General features: G+C 37.3%; 1 protein-coding gene across 16 annotated transcripts in view; it reads left to right on the plus strand.

Moving 5' to 3' along the window:
- Positions 1 to 17,398, plus strand: part of PHF21A (PHD finger protein 21A) — a 172,645-nt gene that overhangs the window by 11,771 nt on the left and 143,476 nt on the right. For 2 of the 16 annotated variants that reach the window (XM_054699240.1, XM_054699236.1), the window contains exon 2: positions 5,048 to 5,140. The exons of 11 other annotated variants lie outside the window; for them this stretch is intronic. The gene's annotated coding sequence lies outside the window, so the exon portion shown is untranslated. Of the gene's footprint in view, positions 1 to 1,206; positions 1,281 to 2,544; positions 5,141 to 17,398 lie in introns of those variants that run through there. 3 more of the 16 variants (XM_054699234.1, XM_054699237.1, XM_054699238.1) reach the window with 3 other exon arrangements.

Raw genomic sequence — 17,398 nt, forward strand, 5'->3', positions numbered from 1 at the left:
TGGATTTTAAGTTATTTGTTTATGTTGTGTTAATGCTGTTGTGTTTGCAGCATAGTTCTTGACAGTATACATTGTTGCATCTGTGGGGTGTGTTATATAATTTACATATTATCTATATCACAAATGTACTGTTGTGTTGTCATGGTAATTAAAAGTTTAATTGTGGGCTTTTATGTAGAAAATATTTTTGTGTTAATATACAAAGTTAAATACGTATGTGTGTATGTTTATATATATGTATACTTTTGTATGCATATTTGTATTTATAGAGAAATGGTGTAGATCTAAGACTAAATCTTTGGCAAGTTATGAGTAGATTTTGTACCTTAGGGTTGTCTGTTGCTGTAATATTACTGATACTGTTATTTCTATTGTTAGCAATATGTGTTGTTTATATTGTTATTAACATAGTTTTTATTATGAATATTGCTAAGCCTTTTATATATAGGATCTCATTTAATTTTAAACTGCACAGCAATATTCTGAGGATTTGCTATTATCCTACTCCTATATTAAACATGAGGAAAAGAGGACTTTCTTAGTCACATAGGTAACAAAGGATACAACCTGAATTCAAGCCCAGTTTGATCCCTGAGTTCCTCTTCTTAAGGGATCATAATAATGTACTAAAGCATGTAATTTTCATAGAAACCTAGAAAATGAGTTACTAGAGAAGTATTCTGTTTATTCAAATGTCTTTAGCTATGATGTATCATTTTGAGAATGTTTAATGTTGATTTTAGTTGGATTAGCTTGAATATTTGAAGTAGTAAGCACTATGCAATGGAAATGAGGGCATTTGGGTTGGTGCTTGTGCTGTTTATCATTGCATGCCCATTGCCAAGCATGGAGTTCTGAGTGGAGTGGAGTCTAATACCTATTTCTTAAAGTTGAAAGTTGGGCTCTTTAGCATGCTGGGTTATTTTATATATAAGCAGGTGCAGATAGTTTAGATGTGCTGTTTAAATTAGTTCTAGAGTTTGATGATGTGTCCTTTCTTTTAAGAAATATTACAAAGGTAGTGCCTCTGAGTTGTAAAAGTAATTCCAGCAATATATATGTATAAAATAGAATTAAAGTGCTCTCCTCCTTATTTCTACTTGAAGATTTTTTGTGCATTTAAATATGTTTTTAAATTTATTTATAAAATTTTAAAAATAGAATTATACCATACTACTCTATTAAAGTTTAATTATTTTTTTTTAGATAGGTATTTAAAAAACTTTCCTTTCTTGAAAATAAGTCTCAGATGGGAAGTGAGACTGGTTGGAAGGAGAGAGGTAGGTAAGATTTATACATTAAGTTTATAAACCTAATGCCCTAGGCTCATTATTCCTACCAGGCAAAAAGCATTTTAAATTCTTTTTGCTGGTACCTGTTGCCTTGGATAGAATAATGGTCACCATTACTTTTAAAACTTTAAAAAATATGAACCAATTAAAAATAACAGCTTTGTTTTCTGTCCTGCACGAATAATTTAGGAGGCATCATTACAGAATTAAGTTCAACTAGTTCATTCTGGTAAATACTTACAAAAGGATCAGTTGTGACTTCAGATCACTTTTTAAAATACTGATGATCTCTTCTTGGTTTTTAGAAGGCATTCAGTCAACATTTATAAGGTAAATGGGGTTTTAAAACCAAGAAATAGTTGTACTATTTTAATTAATAGAAAATCAAACCAATACTGCTTAAGTGACATAGAGATAACCTGCATAGGAGTTAGTCCTGGTTATTTACATCTTCTTTGTGAGTGATGTGGATTGACCTCACCCCCATTCCTGTTCTACTCAACAACCACTAAATGCTGTACTAGTAACTCAGCTTTTTTTAAAGTACTAAAAATAGGAAAAAAGGTATGTTTGAGAGTCATTTGTTTTTTGGCATTATATTAAAAAGAGATAATCAAGGCCTTATTTACATTAAATACAATTTTTTGATTCTGGCTTTGAGAGTTTTAACTTAAGATTGTTAGTCAGAATTCACTGTGGTGATTTTTAAATTTTTATTTTGTAGGTAGTAAGTTTTTTTATTACAGGAGTGTCCTTTTTTTTTTTCCCCAGTCTTTCCATTCTTGGAATGCACTTGTTGCATTTAAGGTACTTTATGATTCTTTAGACCTGCATTTAAAGTGCTGAAGCCTGGCCTTAAAATTTGAAGAATTGGATGTGATAGGGCTAGATAGCCTATTTACACTGTAGTAATAGTCGGTGTTTTAACGAGCAAGTTAAGAGAAATCCTCATTGGTAGCATTCATGTGTACTTTTCATTTTGTATGATTCAGACTGTGCCCTAGAAGTATTGTATTATTACACATAATGGTCTTGTAAGTGTACAAAGGCTCAGAACTTGTTGTGGATGTTAAAACTGAGGCAGAGGCAAAAATTTGAGTAAGTTAATGCAAGAACCTAATTTTTTTGGCTCATTGTAATTTTGGGCTTTTGAACCTGAATTCTCTACCAATAAATGTGTATATATATTTAAAATATATATATGTAATTTTATGAACCTAGTATTTTTTTTTTAAATATTTATTTATTTATACAAGAATGGGGTACAGGCCAGATGCGCGGGAGGGTGAGAGGATTCACCAGAGACAGTGGGGAAGAGAACAGGCAGACTGACTGAAATACACTGCGTAGGGGAGCAGCGGGCGCTACAAGAGAGGTCTGGCTGCGCCATGCGGGACCCTCGCCGGCTGGCTGGGATTGAACCTATGCTGCAGAGGCTGTGGACAGCTTCACAGCGCGGCACTCAACTGCCTGCGCCACCAGGGGAGGCCCTGAACCTAGTATTTTATGTATGTTATAAAATGTACTGGGAAGTTGAAATTTTAAAAAGGATGAGATTTAAAAATACAAGTTGCAATGATTTTTCCTTTGGCCCCCTTCCTTGCCCAGGGTGGGGGGGGCATCCATTTGGACACAAATGCTCTAGGTAGGCCATTCTTCTGCAGAAGAGGCAGCCTGGGGACACCTGGAGGACAGTTGGTACAAGGTGTGGGGCTTTTAAGTTGGAGTGATCTTTTGCAGCTCTTTAATTTTAAAGAAACATCCTTCTTTCCTGTGAAAGGCTGAAAGAGAGTGAAGGCCTTTAAGGAGGTGAGCTTAAAAGAGACAGAAAATAAAAGCCTTATTTGTTTCCTTCATAGTTGACCATAGGGAAAAGGCTGCCTACCCTGACAGCTCCTACTCCCACTATGGAGATGGCAGTGCCTTTTTCTGTTGTTGTTAGGCAGTTTATAGAACGCAGGATAGCTTGGTAAGCGTCTTCTCTGTGCCTGATATGACGTAACATTGTGGAGTATGCAGCATGCATGTTAAGTACAAGTGGTTGTATTTGGCTTGTTGCTGCAGCATTTTTGAGGCTGTCTTTTTAAAAAGCAATTATTACTCCATAGAGTTGGATATGTGCAAATTACTGAAATCATCATTTCATGGAGACCAAACTTTGTAACTTGCATTATTCTATTTAGTATTTGTTTACTCACCTTCCCCCTCATGCCCACCCCCACCTCAATACCTCAGAGCAGAATTCCCTTTTTGAAAGGAACAGATGCTGTTAAGTTATCAGGACCTGATACTAAAAAGCCTGCAAAAATCTTTGTTCTGCTTATTTTCTTTATTTAATCTATATGCAAAGCATATTGTAATTATTGCTGTTAGAGGGTTTTAAGTTGATGGTTTCTCCCTACCCTTTTTTGTGCTCAGGGGAGATGGATTAGAATGCTAAATTGACAACTTGGTATAAAGAAATAATGACCATTGAAATAAAACAGGAGTTCAAACAAAAAGCAAACCAGATACAAATGTAGAATGAAAATATCTTTTAGTAAAATGTTAGCATGCTGTACTTGGAACAGATGCCACATTAATTCAAAAGAGAGCCCAGAAAATGTGGCAACTTTACGATGTCAATGGAGGGAGCTGCATTAGTTCCTGTTTTCATTGTGTCAAGTTTTCTCAGTACCTCCAGGTCCCGTCCTAGTCTTCTGAATCTGTATATATTTCAGGTTAATATACAAGAATTAAATCCATGCTTAATATTTTATGTAATTAAGTACATTGTCATACTAGTGGATATTAGGATTAAAAGCCCAATAACTTGAAATGCAGAAGTAGTGAGTCTTCTTTTAAGTGTGTTTATCAGGATGTGTGAATCAGAGGCAAAAAATTTGACTTTTCTCTGTACCCTTCAATGCACATTTATGAGTCTTTCAAAGAGGCCAAGTGCTTTTGAATGTAGAATTTGGATAAGTTACAAAACTATGAGAATTTTGCATTTTTTTCTCATTTAAATTTATAGTTATCATTGGACATTTGTTATGATTTTTAAGTAGCTTAGATTCATTCATTCCTTTTGCACTGTTTTTATGGTGTTTTGGAAGAAAGAGTGATGGAAAGGTATGCCACACACTTGGATATTTCCAGAGTGACATTCGTTTTATGGAAGATTGCATGGGGACATCTCAGAATTGTTTCTTGCAGTGCATGGTTCATGTGGGTCTGAGTGTGGAGAGAGATGGGGGCTCTTAATCAGATTTACAGTGTGCCACTTCCTGAGCAGCATAATATCTAATCGTCAGGGGCATATGCCTGTAAAGTAGTCTGGTGCACATGCTTAGAAAAACACTACTAGTTTTCTTGTTGAAGCATGAAGTCTTGAATTCAGTAATTCTGTTGAAAAGGGTAAAAGTTTTGTCTTACGCAGTTCAGATGAAGAGATATTTTCAGCATATGGCAAGAGAGCACAGGGATTATGATTATTGGCATAGGAGATGGGGCCCGTTTGCATTGGTCAAATCCTGGCTTTACCTTGAATTAGCTTTGTGATCATGGTCAATCCTTTCACTTTCTAGGCCTCTGCCTCAGTTGCTTTCTCTGTCAACTATGAATAACTAATGGTATCCATCTTCTGAGAATGTTTCAAGGATTAAATGAATGAAAGTGTAAATTATGTGCCTGGCATATAATAAGCACTAACTAAATGGTAGCTTATTATTACACATTATTACTTAACCTGAATTCTTAACTCCTTTCTTCTGAAGGCCTGAAACAAATGTTGCATAGTGGAAAAAGAGCCTAAACGTTGGGGTCTGACCCTTGGATTGGAATATCTCAATACAACCTCTTCAAGTTGAGTGAGTGACCTTGGAGTAATTATTTAAGCTTCCTTCAGCAAAGATCCATCCCATATTTGATGTACACCAACCGCTATCCTGCTCATTTGGGCTTCAGAAAACCTATAATGTAGAGATGATCATACCAACTACCTAGGATAGATGTGAAGATAAGGAGAAAACCTTAAGCCACTTGATACTCGATGGCCACTATTATCATAGTTACTGATATTGTTACAGTACCACTAGAAGTTTATGGGAAGAGAGTAAATATGGAACAGCTTAACTGGAATGGAGGGGTTTTGTCTGAAATGTCATAGTGATAAAAGTTTTTAATGTGGAAAGTGTATCTAATGAGTTCTTGTTTGTGAATACCTCTGGGAGAAATGGAAAGTAGATGTGAATATGTCAGATTTAACGGAGACTTATAAAAATATATCAGGATACTTTGTATTTATTAATATCCTTAGTGATAAAAACTTTCTAATACCAAGATATTGCTGGTCATTTAGCAGCAAATAAACAGTAGACTAGGCATTATAACTAAATAGTACAAAATATTAATAAGCTGGTCAGTCCTTTGGGTCTGTTGCTCAGGACAGTGTACTTAACCCTTGAGAACACACACACGGGTATAACAACTAATGAAGACAATTACAGAACCCCAGAGATGTAAAAGTAGCACACAAGTGCTTTCCAGTATGATAGGCACAGTTTTTTTGCCCTCTGGTTTTGGGCATTTTGTCTTTGTGAAATTTCTCTTTATCTTGTGTCTGAGCTTTTTTTATGATAATTATTAAATTAGCTCTATATTTAATAGTAATATATTACCTCTATAGTAAGCCTTGAAACCGGCCTGAGAACAAGTTGTGAGAAAAACCATCCTAAGTCTCTCCCTTACAGATATCTCAAAATTAAAGTGGGTTTTTTGGGGTAAAGAAATTGAATGTTTAATAAATATATCCATTCACAATGAATATACATAGGTGAATATAGATAGATAAATAGATAAATTATCTATTTTCATACATTAAGTTGAAGTTGAACTTTGTTCTTCACTGTCAGTTTGGATCTGAAACTTTTGATCTTTGTAATTTTTTTCCCTGGGATTCAATAAATATATTTGCAATAGCTTACTAAAGCATTCTGAACCGCATATATGGTATCACTAGTGGCATTTGCATTAAAGTAGAATAATAACTTTTCCTAACTTTTTGTTCTCATTTACCCAGCTGCACCTTTTTGGCTGTTAAGTAGATAGAAATATTTACTACTTACTACATTTTATTTTGTCCATGTTCCTAAAGCACTATTTCTGTTTTCTGAGGAGAAATTCCAACAGGTTTGTTTTGAAAAATTGCTGTACTTTTTGCACAACAAATATTATAAATTAAGCAGTTTTATAGCAGACTATCAATTTTTTTTCCCCAATTAAAAATTGTAATGTTACTTTATGGTAGCTAAGGTGGCCAGTAAGTAAAGCTTTGCAGTTTTAGAATTAGCATAGCATAAGTACAGTATTAAGTTTTCTTTACTTCAGTCTAGTGTAGGGCCTGTACCAGTTACTTCTCTTAAGTTGAATGGAATTGTAAAAAGTTCAGAAGTATATTTCATTTTAATAAATACAGAAGTAAGCAATAGATCCAGCAGCGTTTTGGGTTTGATTTAAAGAATTATACAGTTTTGAAATTAGTTTCTCCCTGATTTGTGGGGACATTTGTGACAAGGGTGAGCTCCTATTAACTGGGTAGGAACCTATCAGGTTGAGGGGGCTTTAGCTGCTCTGTGGGAAGGGACTAACATTGATCCTGCACACCTCCTCCATTGCTTGTCTCTCCCCCATCTTCTTTATTGTCTCTTCTCTGAGAAGCTGTCTCGCCTCTCTGCTGTCATCACTCCCTCCAAAACTACCACCATCTTACTCTGTTTCTCTTAAAAACAAAACATCATTGTAATTATTAGTTTTTAAACAGAGAGAGCTGCTATCAAGACCTTAACACTTGAGCAGTTTGTGGACCTCCCCATTTTGGGCCCTCAGCCAGGAGTTGGGTAGCTTACAATCATTGAAGAAGTTAAGAGAAGACTGTGAAACATTGTATATCTTGATTAAGGAAGAGAATAGAAAAAAGACCTTTTACTTCAGAAATTGCTGTATTTTCTGGTTGGGGCTGAGTTGAGAGCAGTTGGGGAGGGTGGCCTTGTTACTTAGATAAGGGAAATAGGAAACATTAATTTATTAGATTGCCTTCTGTTGTCCCGTGGATCTAATTGGAGAAGAAAATGGAAATATTGGTGTTGCTGATTTTGAAAGTATTTTGATTTAGTAACTAGAGAAGGGTAGTAGGATTTCTTTGTAAAATGCCAAATATTGGTATGATGCTTTGTTATTACGTGTCGAACATTTACATTTCACTAGTTGGTAGATGCAAAACAGCAGATCTTTTCCTTTCTGAACTTTTCCTAGTGGCTTTGAACTGTTAACTGAATTGTTTTGGTAAGAAAAGTAAAACTTGGAAATTAGCTGAGTTACATGCTAAGTTGATGGCTATGTTAAATTTAAATTCAGTAGCTTCTAAGGTCTATACCAGGCATTTAATCCATTTTTAACTACACATACAGAAAAAACATATTTGAGACAAAAACCTTAACTTTATAGAGTTTTTAATAACTTCTCATAGAAATTGAAATGCTTAAGTTGAATGAAAAATAGTAATGAACCCCATTTTACCTGTTACCCAACTTCAATGCTTATCAGTATTTTGTGGATCTTCAAGGTGAAACATATCAGGAAAGTAATTTTTCAAAACATGCAGTACAAATAGATATGTTGGTATACCCAAAGGAACAACGTGTGCAAGAATGAGAAGAGTGTATTTCATACATTATAAATTTAAAACTTGTAATAGCTTCTTATAATATTGCGTTCATTTATCTTTTAACTTATTGAAGATGTCTGAGCCTCTGAGCCACCACTAATTTTGGAGAACCACATTTGCTGAAAAGAGTTTAGTTTCCTGATTCTGTGTGTCTTTAGAAATTCAAGATTAAGTTTTGAGTTTACTGTCCTATCAGTTGCTTTTTATTTTATGTACATCTTCCAACCTGCAACTTTTATGTGGGCCACTAATATAATGGTCATTTTCAGAATATGTAGGAGAGTGAGCAACTTAAACTTGCAAAAACTATTTAACCTTGCTCTGCACTTTTTTCCTTCTGCATTTTATTCCCATTTTACTCTAGTGTATATATTGGTCGACTTGATTGACAAGTAATATTTGTTATAGCTTGTAAAATAGTTTGTTGAAGAGGGAATTTTGACTTCCTTCTATATCTGGAACTAGTAGCAGTGATTAGGAATGTACGATATTTTCTCTTTGTTCGCTCTTCTTTGACTAAGTAGTAAGTTGTACGTGTGCCTGTGGTTGTGGGGCATATTCATTACTACTTACTACAAGGTGATGGTAGTCTTATTTCTGAATTTCCTTGCTTTTATTAGTTTAAATTAGACTGATAGAGGTAATTATTCCACCCCAGTGTATGGGGAAGGATAGTCATTGGGAGTTCTGTATCTAAACCCCTCTGCCGTGCACTGAGAAGTTACCTTTAACCTTATGATGCTGTTTGTTGTATTTCGTTTAGTGCTAGGAATGTACTTTTTTAACAGTACCCTTAATAAGCTCCCTCTACACCAAAAGATGTATTTTTAAAAATTATACTTAAGACAGCTTTGTAGTATTCCCCAGTAGAGTTCATCTAGAGCAGTAAAACCTTTCTAAAATAAAACTTATTCCTTTAACCGGTATTCATTTAAGTGGGTTCCTCTGTACTTGGTTTCCATGGAAATAGCGAATAGCTAACGTTATTTATAAGGTGGAAGTAAAATAGGGTGCCTAATGGGACCCCATGCTGCTCTGATGAAGAGACTTAGGAAAAAAAAATACATGCTCATGGGATTTTTTTTTTTTTAAACAAGGTTAATGGAAGCCCTGATTTCAGTCTTCTGAAACAGAACATATTTTTGGTTTTAAAGGCTAGCGTTAGTATCAAGCAAACTTCGTTTTTGGTCTGTATTGCTTTCACTTTCAAGTTTTAGGACCACTTACTTATCAGCACGATTGAGGCTTTTGCTTCAGACTGTCTTTGTGGTTTCTGTTTCAAAAGTTAAAATCCCTGTCATATTGTAGCTGTTACAAATTCTCATTGACATATCAAAGTACAGATGAAAAGCTAAATGTTCATTAATGATAACAGTGATGATAAAGAATCAATATATTGCAGTATACAGATTTTTGAAAAAAATACACGAATGTTACAGAACCATTTTTAGTGTTCAGACTTAAGTCAGGATTCTTTTTTACTTGTGTTGTGGAGCTAACCTAAACGTGTATTTGGAAAGCAAAGATTCTAATTTTCTTTTGGTGATGCAAATGGGCGAACTCTCCATTTCTTAACTCTTTTCTTTTTTTAAAAAATGGATTGTTACCAAAGCCTTATAATTGAAGTATATGTTTATCCTTTAGTCTTTGAATGTGGACTTGGGGTAAACCTTGCTTTTTCCTTACTTCTTCAGTAAGGCCTACTCTTGGTTTTCTAGGCCTACAACAAAGCCTTGCCTTTCTTAAGCCCCTTTAAGTGAAAGAGTATCATTTCCTTTGTGTTTGTGGGGGGTGTGTGTGTGTGTGTGTGTGTGTGTGTGACTAATTTTTCTATAGCCTGAAAGGCACCTGCTCATTTTCCAGCCTGGTGAGTACAGCAGTGCTATATTGAGAAGTGAGGCAGTATGGAACACAATAAGGCGCTATAATTTTTATTTAGTTAGTTTTGGTCGTCTTTGGCAGCTTGTGATCATTATCCGTTTGTCTTTAAGCGCTCTGTGATTATTCCTGGCTATCAATACAGCAGGAGTTTGCTTCTGTGTTTTAAAAGCAAGAATTGTAGTGTACTTAGGGCTCCATTGGGGAGGAGTTTTTGTTGTGTGTGTGTGTATTTGGACAAGCTGCTGACTGTAGTTGGGTTTACTGTGCTCTAATTTTTTTTTTTTTTTTTTTTTTTAAGATTTATTTATTTATTTATACAAGCACTGGGTACAGTCAGAAGCGTGGGAGGGTGAGAGAATTCACCAGAGCCAGAGTGGAGAGCAGAGCAGGCAGAAGGACCGAAGTACACTGCTGAGGGGAGCAGCGGGCGGCAGGAGAGGTGGGACCCTCCTCCGGTGGCCGGGGAGCAGCCGGGGATCGAACCGGCGCCGCAGAGGCTCCGGGCAGCTTCGCAACCCAGCGCTCAACCGCTGCGCCACCAGGGAGGCCCTGTGCTCTAATTTTTAAAAATTTGGTTGTTTTAATCAGCTTGATTATATTTTTGTCTAAGGCATTGTATTTCTAGTAATTCACTAGTTTATTCTGTACATATCGGTGCTATTTTAGAAAATTTCCTTAGTGTGTTAATTGTTCTTTTAGTTTCAACTTTTTCTTTTATATTTTTTAATCAGGTGTTTACAAGTGACCTTCCTTAGTGACTTTTATTTGAATTATCTTTGTGCATTAGAGACATAGGAATTTGGGTCTATTATCCCATTTCTGAGAGAAGAACTCCCAGTAGTTGCAGTTAGCACACTAGAAAGGGTTTTCTCAGATGCAGTGTTGGGCATTGATCCTCCTCCTCGGTGCTTATGGTTTACGCCCAGAACTCCCATTAGTGTTAATAGGAGGCACTTGCTTAAATCCCTGTACACCAAGATCAACCCAAACTCTTTTGTAATGCCTTGTGGATACCTGAGTTGTTTTTTTGTTGTTGATGGCAAGAGTTTTGGTCTTGAGGTTAACTGATTATTAAGATAAGAGTTGAGTTATCTTGGGATATGGGGTGATTTAACTAAGTCTGATCTGTAATTAAGAAGTTTATGTTATAATGATTAGACTCAGCTTTGTGAGCTTTGGAAGCTTGTGAATAAGTATTTTTGTACTTCCAGCATCATGAAGCAAGATTTCTTCTTACTGTTTATTTCTTCTAATACTCCTCAACTGCAAAGTAAATGATTTTACAAGTTTTTGTGCATATTGTAAGAAGACTTAATAAAAATATTTTTTTATTTGTAAGTCTTACCACAGTTACACTCTGGCCTCCCAGTCCTTTATCAGCTAGTGTTGATTACATTTTTCAACCATATAGAAGCTAATTGTGTGCACTGTTGTAGAATTTGGACATTACAATCACTGGTCAAGTATCAGATAATCACAGTTTACTTACTTACACCTATGTGCAAATTGGGGGATTTTACTACCTTCATTTCTTTATTCATAGTCTAATGAAAGAATTCCTGGATCAAAAGCAGTAAATCTGGGTTTTATGTTGAGTGTTGCCTCTTTTTATCCTTGTAGTTTTTGGCTGTTCATCCAGACTTCTTGGGCCACTGTTCCCCTGCTAAATGACAGTATGGATGAAGTGCTTTGGGGTGTCCATGCTACCTTTACATTATTTGAAGGCCTACTTTCCTGGGTACTAAAGGAAACTACTATAAGGCCCATGGTTCCTAATCCTGGCTACCCATTGGGATCATCTGGGAGATCTGTCTTCAAATCAGACATAATGAATCAGAATCTTTAAGGGTGGGGCCTGTGAATGAAAACACACACACACACACACACTCTCTTCAAATATTTTGAAGTTTTAGAAGTTATCTTGTTCTAGGTTTGAGAACTACTTGTACAAGGCATTGTTTTTAATCGTGTGTGTGCGTGTGTGTGTGTGTGTGTGTAGTCAGGAAGATAAGATGTAAAAGCTACAATGTGAGACAGTGTATAGTTGAATTCTAAGATGAACAAGATGATAAACATTCCAAAAATTCAAAAAAAGGGAGAAGTTGGGATACTTAGGAGAAGTCTCCATTAGCCATTGAGTGTTTATTTGGACCCTGATGCCTGGCCTGGGTAAGACTTGGATAGGCAGAGAGAAGGGAAATAGGTACTTTTTTTTTAAGATTTATTTTTTTATTTATGCATACAAGAGGTGGGTGTAGGTCAGAGATGTGGGGGGTGAGAGGAATCACCAGAGACAGAATGGGGAGCAGAAAAGGTCAATCTACTGACATGCACTGCTGAGGGGAGCAGCGGATGAGATAGGAGAGGTCTGCTGCGCCATGTGGGTCACACCTCCCTGACCAGGGATCGAACTTCTGCTGCAGTGGCTGCAGATAGCTTCATAGTGCTGAGACTTAAACCCTTGCGCCACCAGGGAGGCCTGAAACAGGTATTCTTTTTTTTTTTTTTTTAAAGATTTATTCATTTTTGTACAAGAATTGGGGTATAGCCATAGATGGGGGGGGGCGGTGAGAGGATTCACCAGAGACAGAGCGGGGAACAGAACAGGCAGACAGACCGAAGTACACTGCTGAGGGGAGCAGCAGGCGAGACAGGAGAGGTCTGTCCCGCCATGTGGGTTTCTCCCTGGTGGGCTAGGAATCGAACTCGTGCTGCGGTGGCTGCGGATTGCTTCATAGGTTGCAGCTTAACTCCTGTGCCACCAGGGAGGCCCAACAGGTATTCTTGATACAAGAAAGCATGAGTGAAAGCTGAGACTGAAGAATAGTTCTGATGACAGTTTCAGTCTTTATTTTAGTAATCTACTCTTGTAACTGCTCAAAATTTCCTAAATGTTTTGGGGGATTGAGCCATGAAGATAATGGAAGATAGAATTCCAGCCAGAGGGAAAAGAAAGCAAAAGATCACTGAGAAAGGAACTTGTTTGGAATCTGAAGAACAGAAAAGAGGCCATTGTGACTGGGAGCAAAGTGAGCTGTGGGGCGAGGGGAATGTTACAGGGCAGGGAGGGGGCAGCCCAAACCCCGCAAACCTGCCTATTCTAAATGGGTTCTGCCATCCGCCACATCAACACAAAACATATGAGACTTTAATGGGAAAGAACTTTAATAAAACTAGGAAACAATACAGGAAAGGTAAAGAGTCTAGTTTCTAAATGAAGCACCCAAAGTTACCCGTCCCCTCGTGGATAAAAGTCCATCCATATGGGATCGGCGCAGAGCAAGGCCCCAAAGCCTGCCACAAGTCTAAAGCATCTTCCAGTGGGGACCCACAGAAAAGGGTCAGAAACAACCAGACAAGCCCGGAAGGAAAAGAGCAAAATCAAAATCAAGATAAAAGCTGCCATTGTCACCTCCCCTTGGGTCTCTTACCCACATCTGTGTCACCCCGTCCACGACCAAAAGACAAGTGCAGTTTCTTCACGTGTCTGTAGGCTCCATGCGCCTCCTCCAGGTCTCCTTTTGGCTCCATCCTGCTTCCTTCCTTCCTCAGTCTCCTCTGCAGCCTCTTCTCTCCCTGCTCAGCTCCACCCTCCCTTGGGTGGGGCAGGGAACCTGGAATCTCCCCCTTTCCGGGGGACCACCCTGTTACAGGAGGAGAAGAGGTCTGAGGATAACAGGCTCAAGACACTTAGAGCCTTGATGGCCATTGTAAAGAACTTCTTTTTTTTCCCCCTCTGGATATGATGGGAAGCCATTGGAGAATTTTGAGCACAGGAGTGACAAGATCTGTCTTGGATTTTGTAGCGGCCATTCTTTTTTTTTTTTTTTAAGATTTTATTTTTACTTATTTATACAAGCACTGGGTACAGTCAGAAGCGTGGGAGGGTGAGAGAATTCACCAGAGCCAGAGCAGGGAACAGAAGAGGCAGACTGACGAAATACACTGCTGAGGGGAGCAGTGGGTGCGGCAGGAGAGGTCTGTCGCGCCCTGTGGCTGGGGATCTAACCGGCGCTGCAGAGGCTGCTGGCAGCTTCGCAGCCCAGTGCTCAACCGTGCGCCACCTGGGGAAGTCTGAAGCGGCCATTCTTGCTGCTGAGAGAGCAGACTTTATCAGGACAAGGGTAGAAGCAAAGAGGCCATTAGGAGCTACTACAGTAATATAGGTGAAAGATGATGGTGACTTGGACCAAGGAGGTAGTGGTCAGAGTATTTTGAAGATAGATAGGAACTGGCTACTATTGAATTGGATGGAGGGTGTAGGGGAAAAAGAGTCGATGACTTTAAGGTTTGGCCTGAAAGGATGGCATAGACATTTATTGAGATGGAGATGAGTGAGGAGGAGGTTGGGGGAGGGGAGGAAGGTAGTTGAGTTTTGGACTTGAGCTTGAGATACCTATTTGACAGGATTTTTTTTTTTTATTGACAGTGTTGAGTGGGCATTGGGTATATGAGTTTGGAATTCAGGGGAAAGGTCTGGGCTGAAGATAAAAATTTGGGAGTCACCAGTGTACAGATCCTTTTATAGCCACAAGGCTGGTGAGATTACTTTATTGGAAGAGTTCCAATAACAGCCCTGGGGCTGTTCAGCATTTTGAGGCCTTGAGAGATGAGGAAGAACCAGCAAAAGAAATCTAGAAGAGTGGCTAGAGTGATTAGGAGGAAAATCAAGGGCAGGTGGTATCCTGGAAGTTGAGAAGAAAGGGTGTTAAGAAGGAAGGAATGATCAACTGGGTGAAGTAATTCTGATTGAACGAGGAAATGAGGGCTGAGACTTCACTACTGGATTTAGCAACAGGGAGGTCATTGGTGATCTTAACGTGGAAGCCGGCAAAACCCCTAATTGAGTGGATTCTGTAAAGAATAAGAGGAGGGGAACTAGAGGCAGTGAGAGTGGTTAACTCAGGCAGTTTGCCGTATCTGAAGCAAGACATGGTGCAATAACTAATGGAATCAAAGAGGGCTTCTGTTTTTTTTTTTTCCCCCACGTTTTATTATTTTGCCAGTCATTTACATAATTATAATGCTTTTTCAAGATAGAGAAGAATGACCCAGCAATGTGGAAAGAATTAATGCTGCTTGAGAGTGAGGGAAGAGGTGCTAAAGGGATGTAGGGTAAGGATAGGGCCACCTAGATGATTATGCTATTGGGGCCTAAAGAACTAAATCTTGTTAAGCAGGATTCTTCTTTTTCTTCTAAGCCCTGATTTGCGTTTATTTCAAACTTACTGTGCTTTTTGTTGAAAGTTAGGAAGGAATGAGAGATAAAAAGCAGTAAACCTTACTGTATATAGGATTAGTGTATCAGCTTGCTGTAGTAGAAGAGATTGAATCTTCTGCGTAAGGTGACATTTTAAAGTGTCTTTGAATGACAATTATCTGTGCTATTCTAGTCCCTTATCAGAATTTATGATTGAGCACAGACTATAAACTTAATCGCTTGAAATTTGTAGTGGGATGAATTTTAGCCTAATTTAAAACATGATCTAATGTTGAATTTTTTCACTGAAATTTGTTTATTGTTCAATATATTTTTCATATGCAAAGGTTTTAGATATTTTATAAAAGGTACTTAGGAAGTAGCTATTAATCATCTTTGATTTATTGATAGTATTTTAAACTTTACAACCACATCAGAAATCTGAATTTGTTCTTTACGAGATCTAACTAAAGCAGTTAGAACTACCTGTGAAGTTCTAGAGAGGGGAACAATCTTCAGTTTTCAAAAAATTGAAGTTATGTTAGCAAGATAATGTTCATCATTAAAAGCAAAAATTATTTACTACGACGTGTGTGTTGAGTTTATTTTTCAAGAAAAAAATCTTTATTTTTTTAAAATTTAAGCAGATATGATTAAAATGTTGAACTACCTTAGTAATAAGTGTGAAAATGTATGTGAGAAAAAAATTAAGTGTACTTTCAATAGGCTTAATGTTAGGAAATTTGCATACTTAAATGTGTTTTGCATATGGGTAATGTGAAACGTATACATTTATATATAAGTATTTTTTGCAGCTTACTTGGTATCATTAAATTATAGAAATATTTTTTATAAATAAGTATTTGTTTATCTTTCTTTACCAGTTTTCATATGGTGGTCTGTTATCAGTTATTTATCAGTCTTCAGAAGAAATACTTTGGTTGTTCTGATGCGCAGTATTTAAGAATCACTGTTCTAAAAATTATTTACTCTTTCTGAGTATCTGAATCTCTTTGGTAATCTTGTTAAAACTGTGGATCCTCGTCCTGTAATTTTCGTACATACAGAATTTAGCCTATAGTATCATGGAATTGGCAAACCTCTCTGCAGCCTATTCGTGGGATCTCTTGACATAAAGAATCTCAAGTTTTAAAACCTGCCTTAGATAGCTTGCTTATATGATTTTTCTTTAAAACTTTATATGTAGACTTTTCCCAAAAATATTTGCCACGTATTTATTGTAGTTTGTTTCTTGAAGAGTAACTACTGCAACTGATTAAGAGAAAGTGAGGTTCAGTGGAAAGGCCAGCTCAGTTAGAGGAACCTCAGTAAGCTCTTCCAGCTTCACCACCAATGAACTGTTTGACCTTCCGGGGAGTCACTTAACCTCTCAGGCTTTGATTTCCTATGTAATTTCTGTAGTTGCTGTAATTGGTTTGTGAGCAGTTTTATGATATCACAGTTTTAGGATATCATGGTAAAATTCTTTATCAATTTGGAATTGACTCTTAACTGATTTTTTGAGAAAATGCGCTGGAAATAAGGTGTGTAATCCATTGTATTCCCTTTTTACTGATGATGACTTTTTAGAAGATTTTATGTGACTATACTTTTTTAAAATGCTGTATAAGTAAAAGTTAAAATCCCAGTCCTATTCTGATCACTTTGAGCTTTGATTTATTTTATATATTCTGAGTATCTACCATTGTTGAATCTGTTGCATTCACCATCTCCAGTTCTGTGGCTTGCTTTTCCATCCTTTTATTTATTAATACTTTTTGATGGGGCCTCCTTGGTGGTGCAGCGGTTGAGCACTGGTTTGCGAAGCTGCACACAGCCTCTGCAGCCCCAGTTTGATCCCCGGCTGCCGGGCAAGGGTCGCACATGGCGCGCAGACCTCTGCTGCCGTCCGCTGCTCCCCTCAGCAGTGTATTTTGTCAGTCTGCCTGTTCTGCTCTCCGCTCTGGCTCTGGTGAATTCTCTCGCCCTCCCGCGCTTCTGACTGTACCCAGTGCTTGTATAAATAAATAAATAAATAAATAAATAATACTTTTTGATGGACATAAGTTCTTAATTTTAGTTTAGTCCAATTTGTCTTTTCATTATATCTTAAAAATGGTAACATTTTAATTCCTAGTCAGCTGTTTCTAACCAAAGTCATTCTTTTAACAAATAATGATATGAGAGATTGATGCATAAGGAATTACCCCAGCCTGAAAGAACTAATAAGAAATACCTAATAGGGAAAATAAACCAGCAATAGAGTTTCAGTGTCACTCAGTTAATTCATTCATTTAACATTTATTGAACATTTACTTTGTG

Source organism: Talpa occidentalis, unplaced genomic scaffold (genome assembly GCF_014898055.3).
Source record: "Talpa occidentalis isolate TD23 unplaced genomic scaffold, MPIMG_talOcc4v2.1 talOcc4.3, whole genome shotgun sequence".
NCBI lineage: Eukaryota > Metazoa > Chordata > Mammalia > Eulipotyphla > Talpidae > Talpa > Talpa occidentalis.